This window comes from Sturnira hondurensis, unplaced genomic scaffold (assembly GCF_014824575.4).
Source record: "Sturnira hondurensis isolate 20B ecotype Veracruz unplaced genomic scaffold, ASM1482457v3 Scaffold0018877, whole genome shotgun sequence".
In the NCBI taxonomy this organism is placed as follows: domain Eukaryota; kingdom Metazoa; phylum Chordata; class Mammalia; order Chiroptera; family Phyllostomidae; genus Sturnira; species Sturnira hondurensis.
In genome coordinates, this window is record NW_028091508.1 from 2228363 (window position 1) to 2255279 (window position 26917).

General features: G+C 41.2%; 1 protein-coding gene across 19 annotated transcripts in view; it reads right to left on the bottom strand.

Annotated features, from left to right (window-relative positions):
- The window catches only part of NRCAM (neuronal cell adhesion molecule), a 322675-nt gene extending 296698 nt beyond the window's left edge, over positions 1–25977 (bottom strand). For 9 of the 19 annotated variants that reach the window (XM_037070637.1, XM_037070633.1, XM_037070626.1 and 6 more), the window contains exon 1: positions 25827–25974. The gene's annotated coding sequence lies outside the window, so the exon portion shown is untranslated. Of the gene's footprint in view, positions 1–25826 lie in introns of all 19 variants that reach the window. The other 10 variants (XM_037070621.1, XM_037070636.1, XM_037070631.1 and 7 more) reach the window with 3 other exon arrangements.
- Between the last annotated feature and the right edge of the window lie 940 nt (positions 25978–26917).

A 26917-nucleotide genomic window follows, 5' to 3' on the forward strand; every position in this document is an offset into this window, starting at 1 on the left:
TATTTTTTATCTTCTTTTTCTTATATAAGTCCCTTTAGCATTTCATATCATAAGGGCTTGGTGATGATGAACTCCATGAATTTGACCTTATCTGAGAAGCACTTTATCTGCCCTTCCATTCTAAATGAAAGCTTTGCTGGATAGAGCAATCTTGGCTGTAGGTCTTTGGATTTCATGACTTGGAATACTTCTTTCCAGCCCCTTCTTGCCTGTAAGGTCTCTTTTGAGAAATCAACTGACAGTATGATGGGAAGTCCTTTGTAGGTGACTGTCCCCTTAGCTCTTGCTGCTTCTAGTATTCTCTCCTTCATTTTAATCTTGGCTAATGTAATTATGATGTGCCTTGGTGTGTTCCTTTTTGGGTCCACCTTCTTTGGTCCACTCTCTGAGCTTCCTGGATTTCCTGGAAGTCTATTTCCTTTGCCAGACTGGGGAAGTTCTCCTCTATTATTTGTTCAAATAAGTTTTCCACTCGTGGCTGTTTCTTCCCCCCTTCTGGTACCCCTATAATCCGGATGTTGGAACGTTTAAAGATGTCCTGGAGGTTCCTAAGCCTCTCCTCATTTTTTTGAATTCTCATTTCATTCCTTTCTGGTTGGATGTTTTGTTCTTCCTTCTAGTCCATTCCATTGATTTGAGTCTCAGTTTCTTTTCCATCACTATTGGTTTCCCGGACATCTCCCTTCATTTCAATTAGTTTAGCCTTCATATGTTCCTCTAATTTGTGACTATAATCAACCAGTTCTGTGAGCATCCTGATAAACAGTGTCTTGAACTGTGCTTCTGAGAGGCTGGTAATCTCTCGGTCGCTTAGAGTTATCGGCTCTGGGACTCTGAGTTCTTCTTGAGCCATCTTTTGGGCTGTCCGTGCCTGTTACGTAGCAGGATTGGAGCCCTAGGTGTTCACCATAGCAGGGCAACTCAGTCGCTGGGTTGTGACCCTGTATGTGGGGGTGGGGTCAAAGAGGAGCAATGGTGGTCCCCTCTGCCACCTCCCACCGCTGCCACCACAGCTGCCACCATCACTGGGGCCCTCGTGTTTCGTCCCACTGCACTCGAGTGTGCCACTGCCGTCAGCCCTCCACCACTGGGTTTGCCCCCTGGGGCCTGTGTGGTCCGTCTCACTGTGCACGAATGTGCGACCTCGGTCAGTCTGCCCCACACCCTGACTGGGTCAAGGCCACTTGCGCACCTAGGTCAGGGGATCTGTCCTGCCCGACCCTGTTCCACTGCTGGCTCCGCCCCCTCTTACCGTCCCAGTTGCATGGTTAGTTGTAGTCAGACTTCCGTATAATTCAATTTTCTGTTCTTTGGCTGTGTCTTTGTTCTCCAGGCCTTTGTTGTATTCAAACTTGGTTGTGGGAGAAGGCACAGTGTTTCCACCTATGCCTCCATCTTGGTGGAAGTCCAGTTTATTTAGTTTTAATTATCTGAAAGGCTTTTTGTTTCCATCTTTGTTGAAAATCCTTCTAAAACTTATTAGTCTACTTTCCTGAACAAATAGGCATCCTATCCCTAATGTGCTCTTTGATGGAGTGGAAAGATCTTACAGAGGCTTGAAGTCATCATTCTGCATAGCTATAATCAGTAATTAGACCTGAGGATAGGCTGGTCTATGCAGTTAGGCCGATTCTAAGCAAATGACCTACCTGAATGCTGGCTTTGACACATAACTGCTCTGTGAGCTGGGACAAGTCACATACCTGGGACTTAGTTTTCATCACTGATGGGAGGCGGTGCACTGGACACCTTTTCTGTATCTAATTGTTAGTACTTCCATATAAACACTAGAATTGATTGACTAATCCTTCTTTCTCTGAGGGGAAAGAAGCTAAGACTGTGACAGGACTGGCCTCTAACAAGTGACTAGTGTCACTTTTCATCCTTAGGTCTCATGTGGGTTTAACATGGTTGAGAACTTTATTGTGAGACTACACTCAGAGATCCATCCTGAACTAGGAAAAAAAATGCCTAAGGACGGAAAGAAGGAAGGTTCCGGGCAGGAGCGCCTCCCAGGGTGGTGTTGTTAAGAGTACATGCTGTGTGCACAGCACTGGGCAAGGCAGTACCGAGGAGACAAGAATGGAACACAATTCTTGCTACCAGCTTCCCTCCACTCTAGGTGAAGCTAAAGACCTGTTGGCAGAGATTTGATACTGCTCTCTCTTCTTCGTATGGATTATCTGTTTGTCTTTTCAATCCAGTGTCCATTGCATCAGCATTTCTGTACATTTCTTAATTCAATATCCTTTAATACTATGTTTAAGTCTCTCCCTGCTTTCTTTTCTTGTGGTGACTCATTCCAAATACTTTAACCTTTCTTTGAACAGTCTAATTTTTCAATTGTTAAAAACAGGTGCCATACAGAAAAATATGGAGAAATAAGAATTAAAAAAATGAGGAGAGACTTAGGTACCTCCAGGACATCTTTAAATGCTCCAACATCCGGATTATAGGGGTACCAGAAGGAGAAGCAAAAGAGCAAGTGGAAAACTTATTTGAACAAATAATAGAGGAGAACTTCCCCAGTCTGGCAAAGGAAATAGACTTCCAGGAAATCCAGGAAGCTCAGAGAGTGGACCAAAGAAGGTGGACCCAAAAAGGAACACACCAAGGCACATCATAATTACATTAGCCAAGATTAAAATGAAGGAGAGAATCCTAGAAGCAGCAAGAGCTAAGGGGACAGTCACCTACAAAGGACTTCCCATCATACTGTCAGTTGATTTCTCAAAAGAGACCTTACAGGCAAGAAGGGGCTGGAAAGAAGTATTCCAAGTCATGAAATCCAAAGACCTACAGCCAAGATTGCTCTATCCAGCAAAGCTTTCATTTAGAATGGAAGGGCAGATAAAGTGCTTCTCAGATAAGGTCAAATTCATGGAGTTCATCATCACCAAGCCCTTATGATATGAAATGCTAAAGGGACTTATATAAGAAAAAGAAGATAAAAAATATGAACAGTGAAAGGACAGCAAACTCACAGTTATTAACAACCACACCTAAAACAAAAGCGAACTAAGAGGACAGCCAGATCAGGAGTGGAACCAAAGAAATGAAGAACACATGGAGGGTTAGCAACAGGGGAGTGGGAGGAGGAGAAGGGGGGAGAAGGTACAGAAAATAAGTAGCAGAGACGGTAGGTACAAAATAGACAGGGGGAGGGCAAGAATAGTGGGGGAAATATAGAATCTAAAGAACTTGAGACACGTGGCCATAAACTAAAGTGGGGGAATGGTGGGGGAGAGGTGTGCAGGGTGGAAGGGAACGAAGGGGGGGAATTAGAACAACTTTAATGGCATAATCAATAAAATAGATTTAAAAAAATAGGTGCCATAGTTTCAATCTTTAAAAGAAAAAATATATTCTCTGAGTCAATGTTGATAACTTGCTAACTTTATACAAGAGGAACTGGTATTTATTAGGCTTTTTACCTATATACTGAGCTTTGCTCTAAGTATTTTAAATTATCTCAATCCTCACAACGACACTATAAAGGAAGGTATTATAATCCCCATTTTACTAATAAAGAAACTAAGTCTTCTAGAAATCAAGTAACTAGTCTGAGGTTATACAAGTAGTAGCAAATAGTAGAGATAGGTCTGAACTAAGGCCTATCAATGTTTAAAGTCATTTTATTTCTATTTCATCTCTTCCATGCCTATCTAAGTGAATTTTAGAAAAAAATCTATCCTTTAGATAATGGGACTATGTAAGTGTCTCAAATTTATTATAAAATTGGATAAAACTGTCAAAAAACCACAACAATTTCAGTGCTCTTGACCAAAGACATACAACAATCTGAACACTTATTCCTAACAATTTACTAAACTCGTGGTCAGAATAGTGAGTCCATGGCAGTGCTGTTGCCTGGACCTGCTTCTATCCCATGCCCACTCCCTACCCTGCCTCTGTTGCAGTGGTAAGTCATTCAGCCAAGACAGGAAACGCTGTGAAAATCATCAGCTTCACTGCAGAAGTGAGTGGTTTCACTTGTTTGGGGCATTCACAGATGAAGTGGAAGTTCTTACTGGAATGCAAGCAAGCATACTAGTGGTTTGGAAAGCCTGAGGCAGAAGTCCTAGTTGGGGCAAAAAAGAACTGGTGGACTAATCAGGACTTAACTGGGAGTTCTGTAGGAGAACCAGACATGGTGGGACTAGAAAAAGCTCTTCATATTTATACTGGGCTGATGGAGATGGTATAAATGCTCAGCAGAGACTAGAGGCGCCCAAGCCAAGCCCGTACCTATGTACAGTGGAGCTTATGTACCCACACAGGAGACACAAGGAAGTCCAGAAGACTGAACAAGCTGGGGGAAGACTTGAAAAATGGCATGAAGTTTGAATGTATTTCCCAGGCACAGATGAATCCCTCAGCAGAAAATAGAAATCTTACTGGGTGGATGTGTTTGAGAATAACCAATCAGTCACTGGCTGACTACTAAGCTCAGAAGACACAAGAACAAACTCTAAGAAGCTTAGCTAAAAAATTTTTTTTAATTAAAAGAATCCGAATGGAAGCAACAGCAGTAACACTTTGCAGAGGAGACAGTTCACAGATTTAATACAAATAAGTTATTGAACAAATAACCAACAACGACAAATCCCCCAGAGGGAATAAAGGCAGAATCCAGGGTTGCTACTACATATCTTTAAGTATCAATATTCATCAAAAAAGTTGCAAGGCAAGAAAAAAAAAGGAAAGTATTATCCATACATAGGGAAAAGGGGGCTATCAATAGGAAATGGCCCTGACTGGTTCTAAAAGTTGGACTTAGCAGGCAATGATTTCAAAGCAGCTATTATAAATATGTTCAAAAACTTTAAAAAAACCACCATCTTTAATATGTTAAAGAAAAGTATTATGAAAATTAAGCAATAAGGAAGCTCAATAAAATAATAGAAGTTGTAAGAACTGAATGAAAATTGGAGTTCAAATGTGTAATATCTGAAATGAAAATTTCACTAGACATACTCATTGCCAATTCCAGAAGAAAGAAGAGAGAATGTAGACTTTAAAACAGATAAACAAACTATACAACCTAGAAAACACACACACAGAAAGAAGGGTGAGGAAGACTAAGTAGAGTCTCAGAGAACTGTGAGACAATATCAAGCATACCAATACAAGTGCCATGGTAATCCCCCAAAAAGAGAAGAGAGGGGAAAGGAGGCAGAAAAAACATTTGAAGAAATAATAGCTGAAAACTTCCCAACTTGGATGCAACATATTAATATACACATTCAAGAAGTCCAATGAATCATAAATAAGAAAAACACAAAGATCTGTATCTAAGCACATCATGGTCAAACTGTTGAAAATCAAAGGCAAAGAAAGATCTTGAAAGCAGCAACAGAAAAATGATTCATCATCTACAGTGAAACAAAAACTCAAATAATTTATGATTTCTCATCAGGAACAGTGGAGGCCTAGGCTGTGGTTGCCAGAAGGGAGAAGGGTTGGGAGACTGGGTGGGAAAGGTGAAGGGATTAAGGAGTACAAATTGGTAGTTACAAAATAGTCATGGAATGTAAAGTACAGCACAGAGAATATAGTCAGCAATATTGCCATCACTATGTATGGTACTAGATGAGTACTGGAAATACCTACTACAGGGTGGGCCCCACTTCCTCCACTAGGTCAGTGTTCTAGAATCCCATCTGTACCAATGTATCAACTGGCAGTGTTGTGAGAGTCTGCATTCAGCTTTGGTGAAGAGTCTTTCTGAAGACTCTTTTACTGTGTTCGCCCATTTCATGATGGGTGATTTACAAGTGCACCTGCCCTACCGCAATAAGTGTTCATCAGTTTTTGACCATAAAACAGCATGACCCCCATGCCTCACCCTCTCTATTCACCTGATCTGACCCCAAGAGTCTTTTTTTTTTGTTTCCCTGGATGAAAAAATCCTCAAAGGAAAGTATTTTTCTGATGTGAAAGAGGTGATACAAAAGATGACAGAAGCACTAAAAGGCATCACAATGGATGAGTTCAAAACCTGTGTTAACCAGTGGAAAAAAGGTCTCAACACGTGTATTGCATCGAATGGAGAGTGCTTTGAAAGTGGCTGAAGTTTAAATGTGTAAGAATAAATATACAATGTTTTATAAATAAATTCCAGGGTTTTGGGGGGTCCCCTCTCATATAATTGTCTAACCATTATGCTGTATACCTGAAGCTAATAAAATATAATATTGAATGTAAGCTGTAATTTAAAGTTTTTAAAAAAGAAACAATGGATGCCTGAATGCAGGGAATGACAATCAAAGTCTGAAAGCACAAAAATCTGTCAACCAAGAAAATATCATACAAAGTATCCTTTGAAATAAAAAGCATCCCCCTAAAAAGATAATTTCTAGGTAAAGAAAGATATTATGAAGCAATAACATAACATTAAATGGAGGATTTATAATATATAAATATAATGTAAATGATAATAGCACAAAGGAGGAGGAGGAAAAGGAGATATATTGAAGCAAAGTTTGTATATTTTGCTAAAAGTATTTTTCTGAAGTACAGCATGATAAGATGCATATATCTTATGCATTAAAGGAAAGAATTCAAGAAAAGGGTGTAAAAACTTCAATACAGGAACTGAAATGGTACTCTAAAGATTATTTAACAATCAGTAAAAGAAAATCAGTGACACAAACGAGAAGTGACACAAATGGAAAATAAATTGCAAAGTGTCATACATAAACTCAACCAAGTCAATAATATTAATATTAAAATTTATGGGATGCAACTAAAAAGCAGAAAAATTTAGAAGATTTATACTACCTAATTTCAAAAGTTATTATAAGCTACAAACATACTAAATAAAAGAAACCAAACACAAAAGATTCCAAATTGAATCATTCCATTAATATGAAATGTCTGGTAAAGGTAAAGTTCTAGAGAAATAAAACAGATCAGTGGTTTTAGCCCCTCAATATTATTTCAGGGGAAGTGATGAAAATGTTCAAAACTAGATTGGGGGGGCAGTTGTTATATTATTTTCCTATGATTTGCAACAAGTTACCACAAATTTAGAGTCTTAAAAAAACACACATATTATCTGACAGTTTGTCACAGGTCAGAAGTCTGGTCATGGTTGAGCTGACTCTGTCAAGGTGTTGGTCAAACTGCCATCTTATCTGGAGCTCAGGGGTCCCCCTTATAGGCTCACTCAGGTTGTTGGCAGAACTAAATTCCTTCTGGTTGAAGTACCGCAAGAAACTTCTCCATAAGTAATTCACAAGGTGGATAAAAACTTCTTCAAGGCCTGTGGATAAGTGTCTCTTTTGTGACTATTCTTTTTTTTTTTAAGGTTTTACCACTGATTAAGTCAGGCTAGCCAGGATATCTCCCTTTCCACTGACTCTTAATTGACTGACTTGGGACCTTAATTACATATGCAAAATCCTTAGAGGCCATCTTAGAAATGCGTTTACCACAGTTGCACAATTTTTTAAGTTATTCCATTTTTAAATTTATTTAAGAAATCACTAAGTTGCATACTTAACATGGATAGTTTAGATAACATGTAAAATAATGCCGGTGGTACCCAGCCAAGTGGCCAGTGGCCTGCAGGACAACATGCCCAAGTTTCCTGTGACCACTGCAGTACACACCTCACCCAGGACTCTGCAGCTGAGAAAGACAGACCAGGAGATGTGTCTTTCTGCTTCACCAGGAGATCATGGTGCCGTGACTCTGAGTGTCCTCTAACAGTGTGACAAAGAAGACTCACCCCCTCTTCCTATTGAAGAGAGAGTAGTTTTGGAGGGGAGTAGGAGAAAAAAATTCATTTGTATTGTGAAATGTGAAAATAAAACTGTAAACTTTGTTAGCTAAATAAATAAATAAATAAAATAATACCGAGAAAAACAGAAAGTTGCCCATGTATCAGAAATCCATTTTTTTATTTGGGCTACATTTTTTTTTCATTAAATGAACTAACCCCTTAGGAAATGATTCAACAAAGAACTTTTCTACTTTATCTGACCATGCCTTTTATAATTTGTTACACCAATTAATACACAAGTAACTACTTCCCAGGAAAACAGTAGTCAACTTTTCCACGAGTTGGATTTTCTTCCTCTGTCAGCTTTCTTAGTAAGGAATAGAAGCTCACTTAAATTCAAAGACTTCAGATTTTCAAAGAGAATAGAGTTACCTCCCCACAAGTTTCCACTCTCTGATTTCTCCACCAGGGAGTGGCTCCATTTTGAGCTTTTCTCAAAGAACAAACAACAATGTCTAGTCACATGAAGTCTCCATTTTACCAGCTGTGTACTTCCTAAAATCTCATTCACCCACCGGTCAGGAACTGGGAGTCCTGGAACTCTTTATGGTGTCTTGGGACCATCTTTGAAGTTTGGCTACTCAAGGTATTTTGCATGTGCTGAACTGCTGCCTAAAACTAAATATTTCCTAACTTCAATCTATTATGAAAAACTTTAGCCTTTAAATAAGAAAAACACAGAAGGCCTGTGTTTTTCTACTTCAGGTGCTATCTCAACACTGTGATGCATTACAAATTCCCTAAGGGGATGCCCAACAATGTCAACCGGATGGTTATCTTGCAGGTTTGTTGTTCTCAAGTTGAAACTTAACTGTTACCATGGAAATACGACACAAAAGAAGTTGTCCATCCTGGAAAATAAAAACTGTTTAGAATTCTCATTCAAGGATTTTACACTAAACATGAGACTCCTCTGCATAATTTGTATTTTTATAAAAATAAAAATCTTTTTTGAGAATATGCCAAAGTTATCTGGCTACATAACACATGGACCACCAATGTATAAGCAAATTTAAAAAGTAATAGTTTACATATATTTTTAAATTAGGGTAATTTGGCTTCTGCAATCCTATTGACAAAAATGGCCACAATATCAGGTCACTTGTAGAACCTTAAAAGGCTCCTTCACACAAGGATGCAGTCCCATCACTTGAGTGGGCTGTAAGATTAGACTGCCTGTATTCCCTACCTCACATCTTCAAGACATGGACTTATACTCTTCATTTCACAATGTTTCTAAGGGAACGGGAAGCTTTTCTTCGAAGTTTGGGACATAACCAGAACTCGCAACATGTGGAAACTAAAACTCAATTTCTTATTATTTCTCATGTTAAGATAACCTGTAGTTCACAGGAGTTAAGACTAAGGAATAGAGGTCAGACTCCTTGGGTTCTGCAATTTAATAGTTGTGCTATTTTGACCCTTTACTTAAACTCTCCAAGCCTCCGTTTTCTCACCTTTGAAAGGGATATAATAGCATGAAACAGGGTTTAGTGAACTATGACCCATGGGCCAAATCTGGCCTACTGCCCATTTTTGTAAAGAAAGTTTATGGGAACATGGAAATGTCCATTCATTTACACAGTTTCTATGACTGTTTTGAGAGAGGCTGCATGACCTACAAAGTCTAAAATATTTACTATCTGGCTCTTTACAGAAAAAATTTGCTGGCCTCTGACATAAAGGGTCATAATGCAGATTAAATAAGATAATTCATGTAAGATGTGCATATACTTAAGCAATGAAGAGACGTGGATTATTGTTATTTATTAATAGTACAACATTGTAAAAATCCTTGTGATCTTATTCAGAGAAGCATCTTATATATTCGGCCTCGGGCAGACTGCCCACGAAGTAACGCCTTGGGGTCAGTAGGCTCAACCCCCTTTTTTGATGGAGGTGACCAAGGTGGTGTGATGGCAGGACGGGATGTGCAGCTGTCGGTGCAGGGCAGTGAGCCCGGCGGGCCACGGGCAGCAGCTGCCACAAGCCGTCCATTTCAAGAAACTGATACTCTGCTGTTCCTTGATGGAGGATATCCTGGTCACAGGAGTGTGACACATGCATATTTATCATTAGCCCCACTCCTGACTGTAGAGGAGATTGGAGCAGGACTGGGAAGGGCTGAAATGATGCTCAGAAGATGACCAGAGCACAGCCTATTTCCATTTTCCCTAGAAATAACTGCTTTCCCAAGAAGTATTCTACTTGTCCAGGATAGGAAATAAGAAAAGAGTGGTCTTGAACACAAAAATTTAAAATGTGAGTTTAATGTAACAAAATCTATGCTAACAATGTAAAATAATAAAAAGACCTGGCCCAGGGGCTCAGTTGGTTGACGCATCACCCCATTCACCAAAATGTTGCGGGTTTAATTCTCAGTCATGGCACAAACCTAGGTTGCAGGTTTGATACTCAACTGGGGTGCATACAGGAGGCAACAGACTGATGTTTCTCTCCCACATTAATGTCTCTCACCCTCTCTCTTTCTCTCTCCCTTCCTCTCTCTCTAAATCCTCAGGTGAGGATTATAAATAAATAATAAGATCTAAAGCTGGTAATTTATCCTAGAAGTAGCACTGCTAGATCCATATTAGTACATTTGCAAATAAATTTTGTTCAACACCAAATGTCACAATGGTTCCCATAAATCTTTCAAGCCATCTCCACAAAATTGTCTTTCAAGGCAGCTATTAAAATGTGTAAAGAGCCCTGCCTGGTGTAGCTCAGTGAATTGCGTGCAGGCCTGCGAACCACACAATCGCGGTTCGATTCCCAGTCAGGGCACATGCCTGGGTTGCAGGCCAGTTCCCAGCAGGGGACACATGAGAGGCAACCATACATTGATATTTCTCTCCCTTTCTCCTTCCCTTCCCCTCTAAAGATAAATAAATAAATATTTAAAAAATAAATAAGATATGTAAAGAATTTACACTGAGCTGGTGATATCTGGAAACAAACCACTGCCCATATTCTGCTCTTGTCTAGGGCCTTGGACATTTCGCTCCATCAATTTGCATCTCCCTGCCTTGCATGGGGAAGAGAAGCTATAAGAGCCTGCAAAATTAAAACAGCCCTGTTTGTAAATTAGTTCCTGCCGGGTGCTAGTGGATTTTCTTTAGTCCCTTCTGACTTGAGCACATAGCAGGGGAATAACACTATTACCAGGAAGAAATCCCAAATCAGCCAATGGTTTACAGATTAAAATGGAACTAGTAAATCATACAACTCAGAAGCATAAAGTCTTCAGGGCTCATTCCAAAAACCTTCCTACCAAATCATCTCACTGTTTTTATTGAAAACCACAGGGCCCTTCTTTGGACGTGCAACTCATTAAATGCCATACATAAGACATTGATAGGTAGGGTCATTGCCAAAAAGGAGCTTACCAGCTAAGACAAATAAGACTGTCACAGGTGAAAATGAAGACGAGACATGCACATCAAGTGCGAAGACATCACTAAGGACCAGCCAAAATGCTTTTAATTTTTAATTCATTCAAACTAATATTCAAGTTGATTAAAAGTGCTTGACAATCTGCTTCTTCAAATGACAGAGGCGCTGCCTGATTACACTTACCTGCAAAGTTCTCCACAATGTTATCCGTCACCCTGTTCCACTGCAGCGAAGTCTGGAGGCTCGTCCAAGCCTTCGCTTTCCTCAGCACGAGGCAATATTAGCAACCTACCACGGTCTAAGTGTAAAGACACCTTCTTCTTGGCAAGGAGCAGCAAAGTCACCTACAAAGGCTTGAGCAAAATGTACCCCCTTAAGTTCCCAACTGATGAGAACATCAGTCAAGTCTGAGTCAACTTGATTACAACCAAAAAGAGTAATCACCTGATTAAACTACTAACTCCATACATTGTCAAGAAAATGAACACTTTCCCCACCACTCCCAGTATTTATGTGATTTAATTCAAAGCATGGAGACTTTCTAAATAAATGATTTATATACATATTCCTTTTGTAGACAATGATGGATATAGATACATAGATATACAACATAGTTCTGGAGGCTGGAAGTCCAAAATTAAGGTGTCAGCGGGGTTAGTTCCTTCTGAGGCATCTGTTCCATCCCTGTCCTTGGCTTCTGGTGGTTTGCTGGCAATCTTTGGTGTTCCTTATTTTGTAATCTCTGCCTTCATCTCCACATGGCTTTCTCCCACTCTGCCTATCTCCAAATTTCCTCTTTTTTATGAAGACACTAGTTATACTGAATTAGGGTCCATTCTAATGACCTCATTTTAACTGTAAAGGCCTTATCTCCAAATAAGGTAATATTCTGAGGTACTAAGGTTTAGAGTTTCAACATAAATTTGAGGGGACACTGACCACCTATAACACATGCCCATTTCTAAAGTTATATGTCTATACCCAGGTCAATGATAACCATGACTTTTCAGCATTATTGAGGTATTACTGATAAATAAAACTGTTAGATATTTAAGTGTACATCCTGACGATTTAATGTACCTACGTATTGTGAAAGGATTCCTCCCATCTAGTCAATTAACACATCCATCACCTATCCAGGGGAGGAATGGGGGTGAAAACATTTAAGTGTTATTCTGTTAGCAATTTTTAATTAAACAATACAGTGTTATTAACTATTATCACCATGTTTTACACTAGATCCTCAGACCTTATTCTTCTTGTAACTGAAAGTTTGCGCCACTTCGCCAACCTCTATTTCCCCGCCCCCAGCCCCTGACAAGCACTTTTCTATTGTTTCTATGAGTTTGACTTTGTTTTTTTGATTCCACATATAATTAATACTACACAGTATTGGTCTTCCTCTAGACTCATTCATGTTGTCACAAATATATATGGAATATCTTCTTTATCCATTCATCTGTTGATGGACACTTAGATTGTTTCCATATCTTGACTGTTGTGACTAACGCAATAATGAACATGGGAGTGCAGATATAGATCTCTCTTAAATGTCCTGTTTTTATTTCCTTTGGATATATACCTAGAAATGGAACTCCAGGGTCATACAACAGTTCTGTTTTTAATGTTTTCCAGAGTAGTTGTGTGGCTTCAGTTTTTAAGTGCCCATCTCTTCTCTGCAGTGCAGAGGAACAGAATAAACACAAACAACAATATAAACACAAACCTACTCACAGGCTTCACTGCATGTGTCTCTCTTTATATAAAACCTCAAAGTGTATGCAATTTGTGAGCTTGATTAGTTTCATATATTAATATGGTTTCACATTTTATTTGCTTGTGGGGCTGCTAGTTCCTTGTGGCTGACGCACAAAAATATTAATCATGTCCTCTTGAAAAATATAAATAGGATATGGCTTGAAATAACACAGTTAGATTTCAAAAGACTATTACTGACAGAATACATTTGGAAACATGTGTTGGCTGAACTCACAAACTTTTTAATCATATTGACTCAAGGTGATTTTGCATACATATTGTTATTTGTTGAAGAATATAGTCTGTGTTTTGAAAACAGTCCCGCCATGCAGCATCCAAAAGGTATCAATCTAGTTGCGGAATGAGACTACTTCATTTATTTAAAATCATGTACATATAACTGTGGCTAAGGACTTGTGAACATATATATCTCTGAAGCAAATTTGGCAGAAAATCATGAAAAAAATGGCAGGTGCATGCTGCCTGGTAAGAACACAGACTGATGTTGTCTTTCAGCACTTTCATTGTTTTCACTTGTCCTAATGACGTACTCTCATGAGGTAGGTTGGATGATAAGTAAATTTATGTTTTACCTTCATTATCTAGTTAAAGAAAGAGAGGTACTTAAGCTACTTTTCCAAAGCTATACATGTACTGAGGCTTTTTAGTCTATGTAGAGTGGATCAGTACTTCTCAAAATTTAATTATAAATTTCATGTAATTTATTTTCTTTGGGTATCTCTCAAACGTGGCATCACTGCCTTGTAACCCCCTAACTAGTTGGATAAGGCCAGGCCATCAACTCACATCTTGGAATATAAAGAAAACAACAGATAGGAATACTTAATGACCAACTAAACGGCAAGAAAATTTAGCTTTTAAAACTGCATCCTGAACGCTTCTGACCCTGGTTTCATGCACCAGCCTTACACTTTACATTTCAGTTCTGTCCTGTCTGTTTCACTTCTCATTTCCTCAAACTCAGAGAGTAGAAAGCAATCTCGGAAAGTACTTAACTCCATCAGTGATCGGTGTGAAGCCACCCAGAGACATACGGAAGGAAATGACGAACACCAGCTGCAGGCAGTGAGGGAAAGAAAAGCCTTGTGCAGATCCTGAATCATTTGCCACAAGCAGAGGCAGACACTTACAGAGGACCCCTTTCGGGATACAAAAGTGTCATTTAGGGCTCCAAAGCAGCAATTTTAAAAATGGTACACTTCTGGATTAAAGTACCTCACCTGTCTGCTTTAGTGCCTAGTTTAGAACCAGGAGGCAAATTACAATCACACAGAATCCAGGCATGAAATTATGAATGTTTGATTTTCATTGCCCTAGACTTTGTGTATGTTTTTTAACCACGGCGGAGGATAAAATTCTCCATTTTCTCCAACATAAGATCTACTTGACATTTTGCAATATTCAAGTCTTCAGTCATTCACTCTTGCATTCACTCATTCATCAAATATGGGGACTCGTGCATACACACCACAGGCATAATGAGAAATGCAGCTCAGGCCCTTAATGAAGCAGAGCAAGGGCTGACTTCACAACCTGGAGGCTGGGAGAGCTAACTGAGTTCTCTCGTGAAATGCCAAAATTGCCCGGATTCCCTGGATGACTATTATCTGCCTTTCTTTACCACGAGAGCCTTGGTCTCTCAATATTATCTACAGAAAATATCAAATATTTTCATAAAATTGAGGTAATTCTCTTCACTTACCACCTGTTAATGTCTTTACTGGTTTTTCTTTTGCCTTTTGCTTGGGTTTCATTTGATACCTATTTTGCTGTGCTCTTTGAATAGACAAAATACCCCATCCACTTAGATATCCCTGGAAAGTTGTGCCTGAATTGACTTTGAAACATTATAGGAGCTCACTCATCATCATATAGTCCTGTACAAAGCAAAGAATCCTATTTACTATTAATAATCACCCCAAATATATTGGTCAAGTTCATATTTTAATATATCTAATTTTCTCAAGGTGGGGCCATCTATATATTTTATAAAGGAAAAAATAGCTAAAGAAGAGGTGATCTGATTAAGAATTTAACTGTTCTATATACTTTGCTTCCTTGCACAGCCAAAAGAAGGACAACAACCAATTTAAAAACAAAAAATAACCAGAACTGCCAGAAAATCAAACTGTATGGAAGTCCAACAACCAAGGAGTTAAAGAAGAAACATTCATCCAGACCAGTAGGAGGGGCAGAGAGAACTCGCAGCAAGGCAGTGCTGAAGGACTGAGTGGCCCCGTATTTGCATGTGGATGAACCAGGAGGAACAACTGGGGAGAGAGCCAGACTGCACAACCCAGGGTTCCAGTGTAGGGAAATAAAGCCTCAAATCCTCTGACTGTAAAAACTACTGGAAGTTGCAGTGACAGGAGAAGCTCCGAGCCTCACAGGAGAGTTCTTTGGAGAGACCCACAGGGTCCTAAAACATACACAAACCCCCCACCCAGGAATCAGCACCAGAGGGGCCCAAGTTGCTTGTGGGCAGTGGGGGAAGTGACTGAAATCCAGCTGAGCACCGAGCAAGCAGCATTATTCCCTCTGGAACCCCTCCCCGTCATACACAGCCACAAGTCAGTGATGTGGGTTGCCCAGGGTTGGGGGGGGGGGGATACCTAAAGCTCCACCCCTTCCTGTGTAACAGGCATGGAGACAAAAAAAAAAATGGCCAAATGAAAGGACAGCTCAAAACTTCAAAAATACAACTAAGTGATGAAGAGATAGCCAACCTATCAGATACACAGTTCAAAACACTAGTAATCAGGATGCTCACAGAAATAATTGAATGCAGTTGCAAAAGAGAAAGAACTGAAGCCTATGCAAAGTGAAAGAAAGAAAAATGTACAGGGTACTAACAGTGAAGGGAAGGAAACTGGGACTCAAATCAACAGTTTGGACCAGAAAAAAGAAATAAACATTCAACCAGGACAGAATGAAGACAAACAAGAGTTTAAAAAATAAGGAGAGGATTAGGAACCTGTAGGACAACTTTAAACGTGTCAATACCTGAATCATATGGATGTCAGAAGGAGAAGAGTTAGAACAAGAAATGGAAAACTTATCTGAGCAAATAATGAAGGAAAACTTCCCCAATCTGGCAAAGGAAATAGACTTCTAGGAAGTCCAGGAAGCTCAGAGAGTTCCAAAGAAGTTGGACCCAAGGAATCTCACATCAAGGCACATAATTAAGTTCCCCAAGATTGAAGATAAGGAGAGAATCTTAAAAGCAACAAGAGAAAAGGAGATAGTTACCTACAAAGAAGTTCCCATAAGCCTATCAGCTGATTTCTAAAAAGCTTTGCAGGCAAAAAGGGGCTGGAAAGAAGTATTGCAAGTCATGAAAGGCAAGGCCCTACATCCAAGACTACTCTATTCAGCAAAGCTATCATTTAGAATTGAAGAGCAGATAAAGAACTTCCCAGATAAGGTCAAGTTAAAGGAGTTCATCATTACCAAGCCCTTATTATATGAAATGTTAAAGGGACTTATCTAAGAAAAAGAAGATGATCAAAACTATGAACAGTAAAATGACAACAAACTCAAAACTATCAACAACTGAATGAAAAAACCAAAACCAAAACCAAAACAAAACAAACTAAGCAAACAACTAGAATAGGAACAGAATCACAGAAATGGAGATCACATGGAGGGTTATCAGTGTGGAGGGGGAATGGGAAGAATGGGGTGAAAGGTACAGGAAATAAGAAGCATAAACGGTAGGTACAAAATAGACAGGGGAAGGTTGAGAATAGTATGGGAAATGGACAAAACAAAGAACTTATATGTATGACCCATGGACATGAACTAAGGGGAGGAATGCGGGTGAGAGGGGGTACAAGACAGAGGGGAATAAAGAGGAGAAAAATGGGACAACTGTAATAGCATAATCAATAAGATATATTAAATAAATACATAAATGGTACAATTATAACTCAAAAAAAGAATCTAATTGTTTTATTCTGAAACAACATTAGCTTTGACTTAGTTCTTCTCATTGCATTTCTTCTCAATGTAAATGTATTATATTTTGTTTTGAAGAATGTTTTATAAGTTATTTCCATTTTATGATGTCAAGTCACTTCAATGACCTAACATACCACAAAAAATTCATTTTAAAATATTTAGTATCAAACACTCTGAAATAGAGGCTATTCTCCATTAGCCAACCAATTGCCCCATTTTTACTTTTTTTTTTCTTTCTCTCAGATTTTAAGTTATTGCCTCTACAGTGCTGTTCTTTACTCTCATCTCATTATTTAAAATTCCTTTCACTTCTTCTGCCTTCTGTAGAGGACACTTCTCCAGGATGTCACAATTCTCATTACTCACCTGAGCCTCCCCTCCATCTGAATCCTTCACTCTCTCTGATGCCTATGCTTCCAATCCCCAGTCCTACCAATCAATTTGACCATGAACTCACTCCCGGCTGTTTAATGAGATGGCTCTAGGACAGCAATAAACCTTTGATATATTTTACCTTCCACTTAATTTTGCAACAAGGTAACTGTTACTAGAAATATATACATAGTAACAGAGTTTTTAAAACCCTACTCCAAGTATTTATTAAAATGCAAGTTATTTTAGAATTTGTGAGACATACAAAGCATGCATCACAATTTATGTAAAGAAAACATGCAACAGAAGTTAACGTAATCAATTCTGAAGTAAATTTACTTTTGTTGATATTACATAATTAATAGTATTAATTATCTCTGGATTTCTACTTTACTATCTTATTCATGTAGAAATTTCTTGCCATTATTTCTCCAACTATCAACAAGTAGACATAGTCAGCTGAATGTATTAAGTGCATATGAAAATGGCTTTTGGCTATCATGTCACTTACATCAGAACAAAAGGCTATTACCATCATCGGGTCCTGCAAGTGGTCAAAGATACCAAAGCAAAATTTTCCAATTGTAGTTTTATGGAACCCCAGGAAGTATTTCAAATTACCCCAAATTATTTTTTATTCTCTTGCATTCCAGTAGCCTCAACTTCCCAGTAGCTACTTATTATTCTCATTATACACTCAGCCAACTTCTGTTTCTGAAATGTTTTAAATCAGATGCTGCCTATCAAATTGAATGAGGAACTATGTGCCACATTAAAAACTTCAATAACAAATATGATAGTGATGGATTCCCACTAGAAACAGAAAGCTGAAATCACTCTTCTTAACTGTATTCATATAGGAGAAAACACTGGTTAGTCAATGTTTATGATAGATTTATCTTGTCACATATCAAAACAATCTGTGATCAATATCATAACACTACAGTGAGATTTTACAGGGGATGTTGAGTGGGCATTTCTGTGTTTATTCAACTAGATACTAGAGGTGAACGCAGCAGAACAGTCAGAAGAAGATTTGCAATGCAACTAGGAGGGACAAGTGCATCTGAGTGTATGCCAGATGCAGGGGCCCCTCCTTATTCACACAGACCAATGTCTTAATGCAGTGTAAGGCATCAAACTGCACTTCCTACAATTTTAAAACTTTTGTCAGTTAACTAGATGTTTACCGAGTGCCTCGCTTGGGCACTCAACATTTTGGGAACACCGTCCAGCTCCATGTACGTTGTTCCAACACCATCTGTCACTAAAGCTTCCGCAGATTCACAAATTTCAATTCAAACTAATCTACTCAGCACTCAAACTAAAGCTATAATTCAAATTTCGACATGAAGCTTGAATTCCTTTTCAGTGTTCTTCAACTTTGACCCAGCTCCCCCTCCTTCCTTCACTGAAAAGGGCCAAGACAACAGCCCAGCAAGTGGGGCAGGCAAAACAGGCCTCCTTTGTTCACTTTTGTCCTTTCAGCTCCCTATTGAGGTGAGGCCCTGAAAAGCACACAGGCTTTGGAAGGCAGCAGCACACCAGCTCACAAGCCACCTCCCTCAAAGACCAAAAAACTGGAGAATGAAACTCTTTCGACAGTCCACTTTTACCTTAAGCCACAATTAATGGGACATTAGTGCTTTCCCTTTCTCTTGAGAAAGAATATGTTAATGGTGTTTTACAGGAGTCTGTAATGTTCATCAAAAATGTATGCTGCAAATCATACCATTCAAATGCCAAGGGCATATGAAAGTGGCTTTAAAGTTGAAGTTTGGAGAAAAGATCGCTACACGCTGAATACATATACTGAATTTTTTGAATGCTCTCAGCCCACTTGGGAAAGATAAATCAAATTCATGGCATATTACACAGTAGAAGACCTCCTACAGGATTCCCTCAGATTGCCCTGGGAATATATTTTTCTGGTTACAGTCAGTTTTGAATCAATATATCATGCACATCATAAAACTTAAATGTACATATAAATTTATACATTTATATATTCAAAATATTTTCTCCAGCTCTTCCTATCAACATTTAGTAAAAAGAACTCTTAAAAGGATCATTTTCGGCTAATAGTAACTGTCATTTTCACTCTCATGTGAATTCAGCAATGCTTCATTGCATACAGGGGAGTGTGAAAGAAAATCAGAGAGCACAAAAGACAAGATGAGATTTATTTGTCATTCCTGTTTTTAAACTGAATAAGCCAGTTGGGCAGTATGTGCCACAGATGAGCATCAGTGTTTGCAGATTTGTTCCCTTTACGATTGGCATTTCTTTTATTCAGTATTTTTTTTAGTCAGTTGAGGGGAACCCTCCATCAAATTTTTTAAAATTACCTTTTTCTAATTTAAAATTCCAACCTTGTATGCTAGTAAAATAGGTCAATTACATTGACACCACATCTTTTTTATTAGCTCAGCTAAGCAATTATAATTGGGTGGTGAGTGTTTGTGCTGTCATCTTCAGGGACTTAATGATGGGGAGAAATGTCCAACGCAGCCCCAACACAACTCCAGAGCATCCCTGAATACTTCTAGATATGAAGCAAATTTGCTGTTGATATGGGTTAAAATAGAAAGTCATTTTTCCAGTAAAATAAAAGCACCCTAATAATATTTAATCTATCCTCATAGCAAAATCACTGAGCACAAATGCACTACAGACATATATGACAATTCATATTCAATATCAAATCCAATTCAACATCCAATTCAACATCAAAAAAAATACCATGAATATATGTAGCCAATGCTGGCTCATCCTGCACCATGACACATGCTATACAGCATCTATTTTAGCTCTGCACAAAGTATGGAGTCAATGAATACTTCTTAAAAACTATACATCTCCTTATTAATAAAAGTTAAACTGATAAGTTAGAAAACATTATGAATAACTTGTTTATAATACATTGCATATTAATTTACAACTTTAAAAATTTACAACTCTAGCTCTTGACACCAATAGAATGGCTTTAGCAAGAACACAGAAAATCAGAGCTGGCAATGATGTGGAGAAATTGGAATCCTTGTTCACTCTTGGTGGGAATGTAACATGTAGCTGCTGTGGAAAACAGTACAGTGATTCCTCAAAAAATTAAAATAGAATTACCATATGATTCAGCAATCTCGCTCTGGCTACATACCCAAAAGAGATGAAAGCAGTGACTCAAAAAAATATTTGTACACCCCTGATCACAGCAACACTGTTCACAATAGCTAAAAAGTGGAACTAGCCCAACTGTCCATTCACAGGTGAATAATTTTTTTAAAAAGTGGTATGTATATACAATGGAATATTATTCAGCTTTAAAAAGGAAGGAAATTCTAACACACAGATGAGCCCTGAAGACATTACACCAACTGATGAAGCCAGTTACAAAAGGACAGATACTGTATAAATTCACTCATATGAGGTACTTAGGGCAGAGAAATTCAGAGACAGAAAGTAGAATGGTTTTTTCCAGCGTTTGGGGAGAAGGGGAATAGGGAGCTGGTGTTTAACAGATACGGAGTTTCAGTTCAGGAAGGTGGCAAAAGCTCTACAGATGGACAGTGGTGATGGGTACAGAATGTGAAATATTTAATACTACTAAACTACACAGTTTCAAATAGTTAAAATAGTACATTTAAAAAAGATTTTTAAAATTTATTTTTAGAGGGAGGGGAAGGGAGGGAAAAAGAGAGGGAGAGACACATAAATTGGCTGCCTCTCTCATATGCCCCCAACTTGGGACCTAGCCTGCAACCCAGGCATGTGCCCTGATTGGTAATTGAACCAGTGACCTTTCAGTTCACAGGCCAGCACTCAATCCACTGAGTCACACCAGCCAGGGGGTAAAACAGTACATTTTGTTGTATGTTTCACCACAATGCAAAAGTAACTTAGCAACAACATCACACTTTGTATAACTATGGATGTACTGCATTTACTCCCCTATTTAAAGACACCCTGATATTGAAAAGAGTTACCATTGCTAAAACTGGAGGCAGAGCTATTCCCGTATTTTCCTCATGTAGTCCTCTCCTTCACATTTTGAGAGGGAAAAAATAAACACTCATCAGTTCATTCTGGAACACTTTCCTAGTCTTAGAAACTTCAGCCTCCCAAAGGGGCCTTTTGTTTGCCTGGATGGACAAGGATTGAATAAAATAAGCCATCGGGGTCTTGCCCCTGGCATCCCTAGGTGCTAGGAGATCCCTACCATCTCCTTTGTTCTCACCTGGCAGAAAAGCCAGGGCTCCTTCAGGTGGGAAAGCATGAAAGGGAAACATGTCTAAAAGTATTTAGTAATTTTCAAGCATTTCAAATTATTTTTCATTTTCCTCTTTGACAATTATTTCGGCAGCTGAAGGCTGACCTAAAACAGTCTTGAGATGCAAACACACAAAACTTCCCAGACAAAAAGAATACATTAGGAACTCTATATTCTTGTTAAATTTGTTATTGGTTACCACACTCCTCAAATGGAAACTGTTCTTTGAAAATGGGAATGAGACACCAAAGTCTGCCGAGAGAGGCGGCAAATCAGGTCTCCTCCTACGGACTGAACTGTGCCCCCCCCCCAATTCATATGTTGAAGTCCTAATTCCCAGGATGACTGTGTTTGGAGATACTGCTTTTAGGAGGTAATCAACGTTAACCGAAGTAATAAGGATGGGCCCTAATCTGATTGGATCAGTGCCCTTATAAGAAGAGGAAAGGGGAAGGGGGTTCTCTCTCTCAACAGGAAGCCACCAAGAAGATAGTCCGCAAGCTGGGAAGAGAGCTCTCACCAGAACCCAACCATGCTGGCACCTTGATCGCTGACTTCCTGACACCAGAAGTATAAGAAAATAAATGTCCATTCTTTAAGCCACCCAGTCTACGGTACTTTGTGATGGTAGCCCACGCTGACTAGGACATAGACTCTGATTTCATGGTGAGGCTACCAGAAAAAAAGCATGGGTGTCTAAGGGGTTAGCCTCAGGGCGAATAATGACTGGTAGAAGCCACAAGAGGGCTTTCTCCTGTGTTCATCACGTTTTGTTCCTTGTCTTGAGCTAATCTGGCGTGTTCAGTTTGTGCACGTTTGGCAAGCTGTGCATTTATACTATGTGAAAAGAGAGTCTCTGTGTGCAGAAGTATGTAGCATAAAATTAGAATTATTCTCCCTGAAGGCAGGGATTCTGTTCTACTCACCACTGTAACTCCATTGCCTAGAACAGCAGGCCACGCACAAAGTAAGTAGTGATGAATGAACAAATGAATGAATGACTCCCTTTCTCAGAAAAGCTTCCTGTAGGATTCTATTAAATAACTCCTTTGTACATACAGAATATAATATCTTCAGATTCTACTCATTTCCAATCAGTTACACAAGGAAAACTATACCAACACAAAAGCTTTATTTGAAATGACTCCTAAGGAAATTTTCTACAGTGCAGGTGTATACATTCTCATCACCCTCTCACCTTCCTGAAGTACTCACACCCAACTATTATTGTCATTGTCACATGGGCCTCACAGAAAGTATGATTTCCAAAGATAACTTCTTTTTCACTTACTCTCACTGATGCAATAACAAAAAATGATGGGGTGGCCCTGGCTAGTGTGGCTCAGTGGACTGAACCCCTCACTGGGCCTGTGAACCAAAAGGTCACTGGTTTGATTCCCAGGCAGGGCACATGCCTGGGTTGTAGGCCAAGACCCCAACAAGGGGCGCACAACAGGCAACCACACATTGATGCTTCTCTTCCTCTCTTTCTCCCTCCATTCCCCTCCCTAAAATGAATAAATAAAATCTTTTAAAAAATGATGTGGTATGAGGGTACTAGCCTACAGTCCAAAGACTTCATCAGTACCCTGCATTAGAGAGCTGGGTAACCTCCCAGGCCCCACTGTACTTATTTTGAAACCCAAAGGTTCAGGTAGTGTTCTCTTACAGCTCTAAAATTCCTGAATTATATAAAATGTTTAGCAAATTTCCTGTAATAAAGTAAAAGCAGGCTGAAAGAAGACCAAGAGTTAGTAGGATTTAGAACTCACTTTTCCAAAATTGATCAGTCAATTATAATCATCCTAAAAACTGTTGCAGGAACAGTTGCTTTCTCTTTAGTTCAAATTCTTGTTTCTAATAGTTAACACGGAACATTTTTGCAAATGCACCACACAGTCTTATATATTTAGGATATTGAATGCTTTTCTAAGATTTTATAACTAGGGTCTATTCAAATTTAACATCCAATTTGAGAAGTAAATCTCCCTCAGTCAAAAGTGTCTACAAAAGAGATTCAAGGCTTGGAACCTGAAATAGAAACATTTGCCAAATGGAAACACTGCCTTTTCTTAAAAAAGAAAATAACTACATAAATTAAAAGGTTTCTCAAAAATTGTCACATGTCAGGAACCTCTCAGCCTCTCTGTAATGGCTCTAGTCACTAAGAACAGTCCAGTGACTGTAACTAGTTGGATTGTGGTTAACAGCCAACTACTTAAAAGCTAACGGGAATAAAGAAACTTGTAAAGGAATTAAAGGGCAATAAAAGGCTACTTACACAATACAATTCGCTGAATTACTATATTGCCTGCTACTGTGAGGTCTACAGGGGTTAGAATTAAATGGGTTTATAATATGTCCCTGATTTTGAACACTTGATTTCAGGCTTCCTCTAAACTAACGATAAGCCTCCAAAAGGCCCCATTTTCACAGTCTTGAATGACATCGTGTAGGGGCAAAAAGCTTACCCTTGCTTCTCTTGGCATGTGGCCTTGGTAAAGTTACTTGACTTCTGTAAGTCTCCATCTCCCAGTTTTTAACATGTGATTGTTGTGGAAAGTAAATGACATGATACGTGTAAGATACCCAGCATCCAGTGGTATATCTGAAGCTTTTTAAAAAAATGTTGACTATTATTACCGTTAAAGTAGAAAGTACCCAATTGTCTAAACCCATTTCTATACTTCTGGAAGGTCTCATTTATTCGCGAGGTATTATTACAATATTTTAATAACAGGACATGGTTAGCAGAAAACAGTCCCAACCCAAAGCAGACCAGCCTCCTTAGGCTTGTATTCAGCGGTTACCGCTGTCCCTTCCCAGGATAGCCCCAGGGGAAGCTTCTGGTACTGCACGAACGACTCCCACCCCAGTACACTCGCCTCCAGGCAAGAGCCTAGGGAGAGGAAGGGCCCAGCCCCTTGGAACCGCACCTCTGCGCGTTTAGGGGGAGCGACCCTGCAGGAAAAGAATGCCCCGCTCTTAGGACAGACAGCTTCGCACCGGCTGTGGCTTCCGGCTGGAGCTGACGGTACGAAAAAGCGGAGAGGTGGGGTGGGAAAGAGATGCCAAGGCTCAGCCCCAGCATCCTCCCTCTCCGCCCACCCCCAGGAAGGGGCGGCTTGGGAGTGTGCGGAGGGTAGAGAACGAGGCTGCGGACTAGGATGCAGGTGGGCGGGGAGGAGATCCGAAGAGAAAGAAAATGGCTTGCTCGCCAGTCACCCGGACCCAGGAAACCCACCGGCGTCACTTGCTGCCCTGTGTACACCGCTTTGGAAGAAATGACGACTCCTTGGCTCCCCCTCTCTGCGCGCTGGCAGATGCAGGCTGAGAATGGTTGAGCTGGCGATCCACTGGGGACCACCACGCAGCGGTTCCCACCCGCGAAGCGTGGAGGGACCCGGCACAGAAGGCGCTGGCCGCGAGATGGATGCTCCAGAGCCAGCAGTCTCTCCCCGCTCAACACAGCTTCGCCTGCCGAAGCTGTTGCCAGATAACCCCTTTGGGAGCGAGGGCAGGAACCGCTTTGGGGCGCAAGGATAGGGAAGGTGCTCTTCCGAGTCGGCCCCAAGCCTTGGCGACCCAGCCCCCAGAGGCTGGGCGTGGCGCCAGGTCCCCCGGGCCGGTACCTGTAGGGCCACAAAGCCCAGGGCAGAGCCCACACTGCCGTTCCCTCTAGACTCCCCGAGTTCTCTCCGGGGCGGCGGCAGCCGAGGTCTGCTCGTCCCACAACTCCGCCGGTCCGCGCAGGTGTGAGCACGTACGAACAAAGCCCACGCCCAGCTGCGTCCTCCTGGACCGAGGAGCGCACACGCCTGAACGCGCCGGCCCAGCCCTCGCGCTCCCGGGCCCGCACTGGGGCGTGACCTCCCCGCACCGAGTGTCCGCGCCGGAGAAGCCCAGTGTCCAGCTCGGCAACCCCTCCAGGCCCAACTCTGCACGGAGGGACCACCAGGGAAGCTTCCCCCTACGCGTCGGGCTCGGACTCGGAGGCAGAAGTTGGCCTGGAGGTGGTGCTGGGCGCCAGCCTGGGCAACGGGTGGGCACTGTGCCCTCACCCGGGTGCCCGCGGTGGGGTCCGGGGCCCGAGGCGAAGCAGGAAGTTGGCCGCAGGGACGGCCGGCGTGGCGCTGCCAGCGGGGGAACGCTCCTCTAATCCCCGGGCCGGCGTCCCGGCAGCAGTCCCCGCGCCCGCCTCCGCTTCAGGCGCACCCCGGTCAGCACCGAGGGCCACCGTCAGACTTGCACCGAGCTACTCACGTTCTAACGTGGCACCCGCTTCTCAGCCCTGGAGCGCTGGCCCGCGAGCCCAGCCTGCACAGTCGATCCTGACGAAGCTGTCGCCTCCGGCAGCCCCTCGCCGTCCCTGTGCCCGAGCGTCTGCTGCTCCGACTGCGGCGCGCGCCAGCCCACGACCGGAGCAAAGCTGGACCGGCCCCGCGCCGGCGCGCCCCCGCCGCTCCCGCCCTCGTCGCTCCCCCTCCCCGCGTCCGCTCTCCCTCTTCTGGGCTCCCGCACTCCCCGGGGTACCCCGCCCCTTCCCCTCCCGGCCAGCACCCTTCCCGCCCCTATGCCGAGGTGCCGGCTATTAATGAACTCTGCCGCCAGCGCCTGGGGGGGCGGGGGGTTCGGGGAGCTCCTCACCTGAGCACCGGCCACCACCACGCAACGTCATCCTGCGAGCGTGTGAAGTGGTGGTTGTGTTGGGGGGGAGGGGGCAGGAGGATGCTGGGGGTGGGGAGGGACTGAGGGGCAAAGGGTGGGAGGGTTCCGGGACGAGGGTGGTTGGGATTTGGCTACAGAAGGTGTTGCAGAAAATAAATGGGTGGTTTTTAAATACCACTCTCCCAGGTTTCCATTTCTGTGCAACGTCTGTGGTCTTTTTCTTTTCCTTTTTTCTTTTAAAACATTTAATCTTTTCGAAACTTGCCAGGTGGGATGATTGAAAATTATTTCCTTTTGTTTTCATTTATTTACTTACTTATTTTTCAAGCGTTATTTCCAAACAGCCACCAGAAAAGGGAGCCTTCAGAGTAAGGTAGATGCTATCTATTTGCGGTAGGAATTGGGTCTTCTGGTCCCAGAGAACAGAATTAGTTCAAATTTGCTTATTTTCCACTTTAGGAACACTATGAAGAATTATTTGAAATGTAAGGATAGTTAAAATTTTCTAAATGTGTAGAATTTTAGCAAACACCCTGAGGGCTTCAGGGGCCAGGCTCTGGAGCCCTAACTCCACTGTGTCCTACACGGTACCCAAGACCCTTAGCCTGGCCCTTAAGGTCCTCAATAATCCACTCTGCTCCGCGGCCTGCATTCCCAAAGGTTCCTCTCAACCACGAGGTATCACC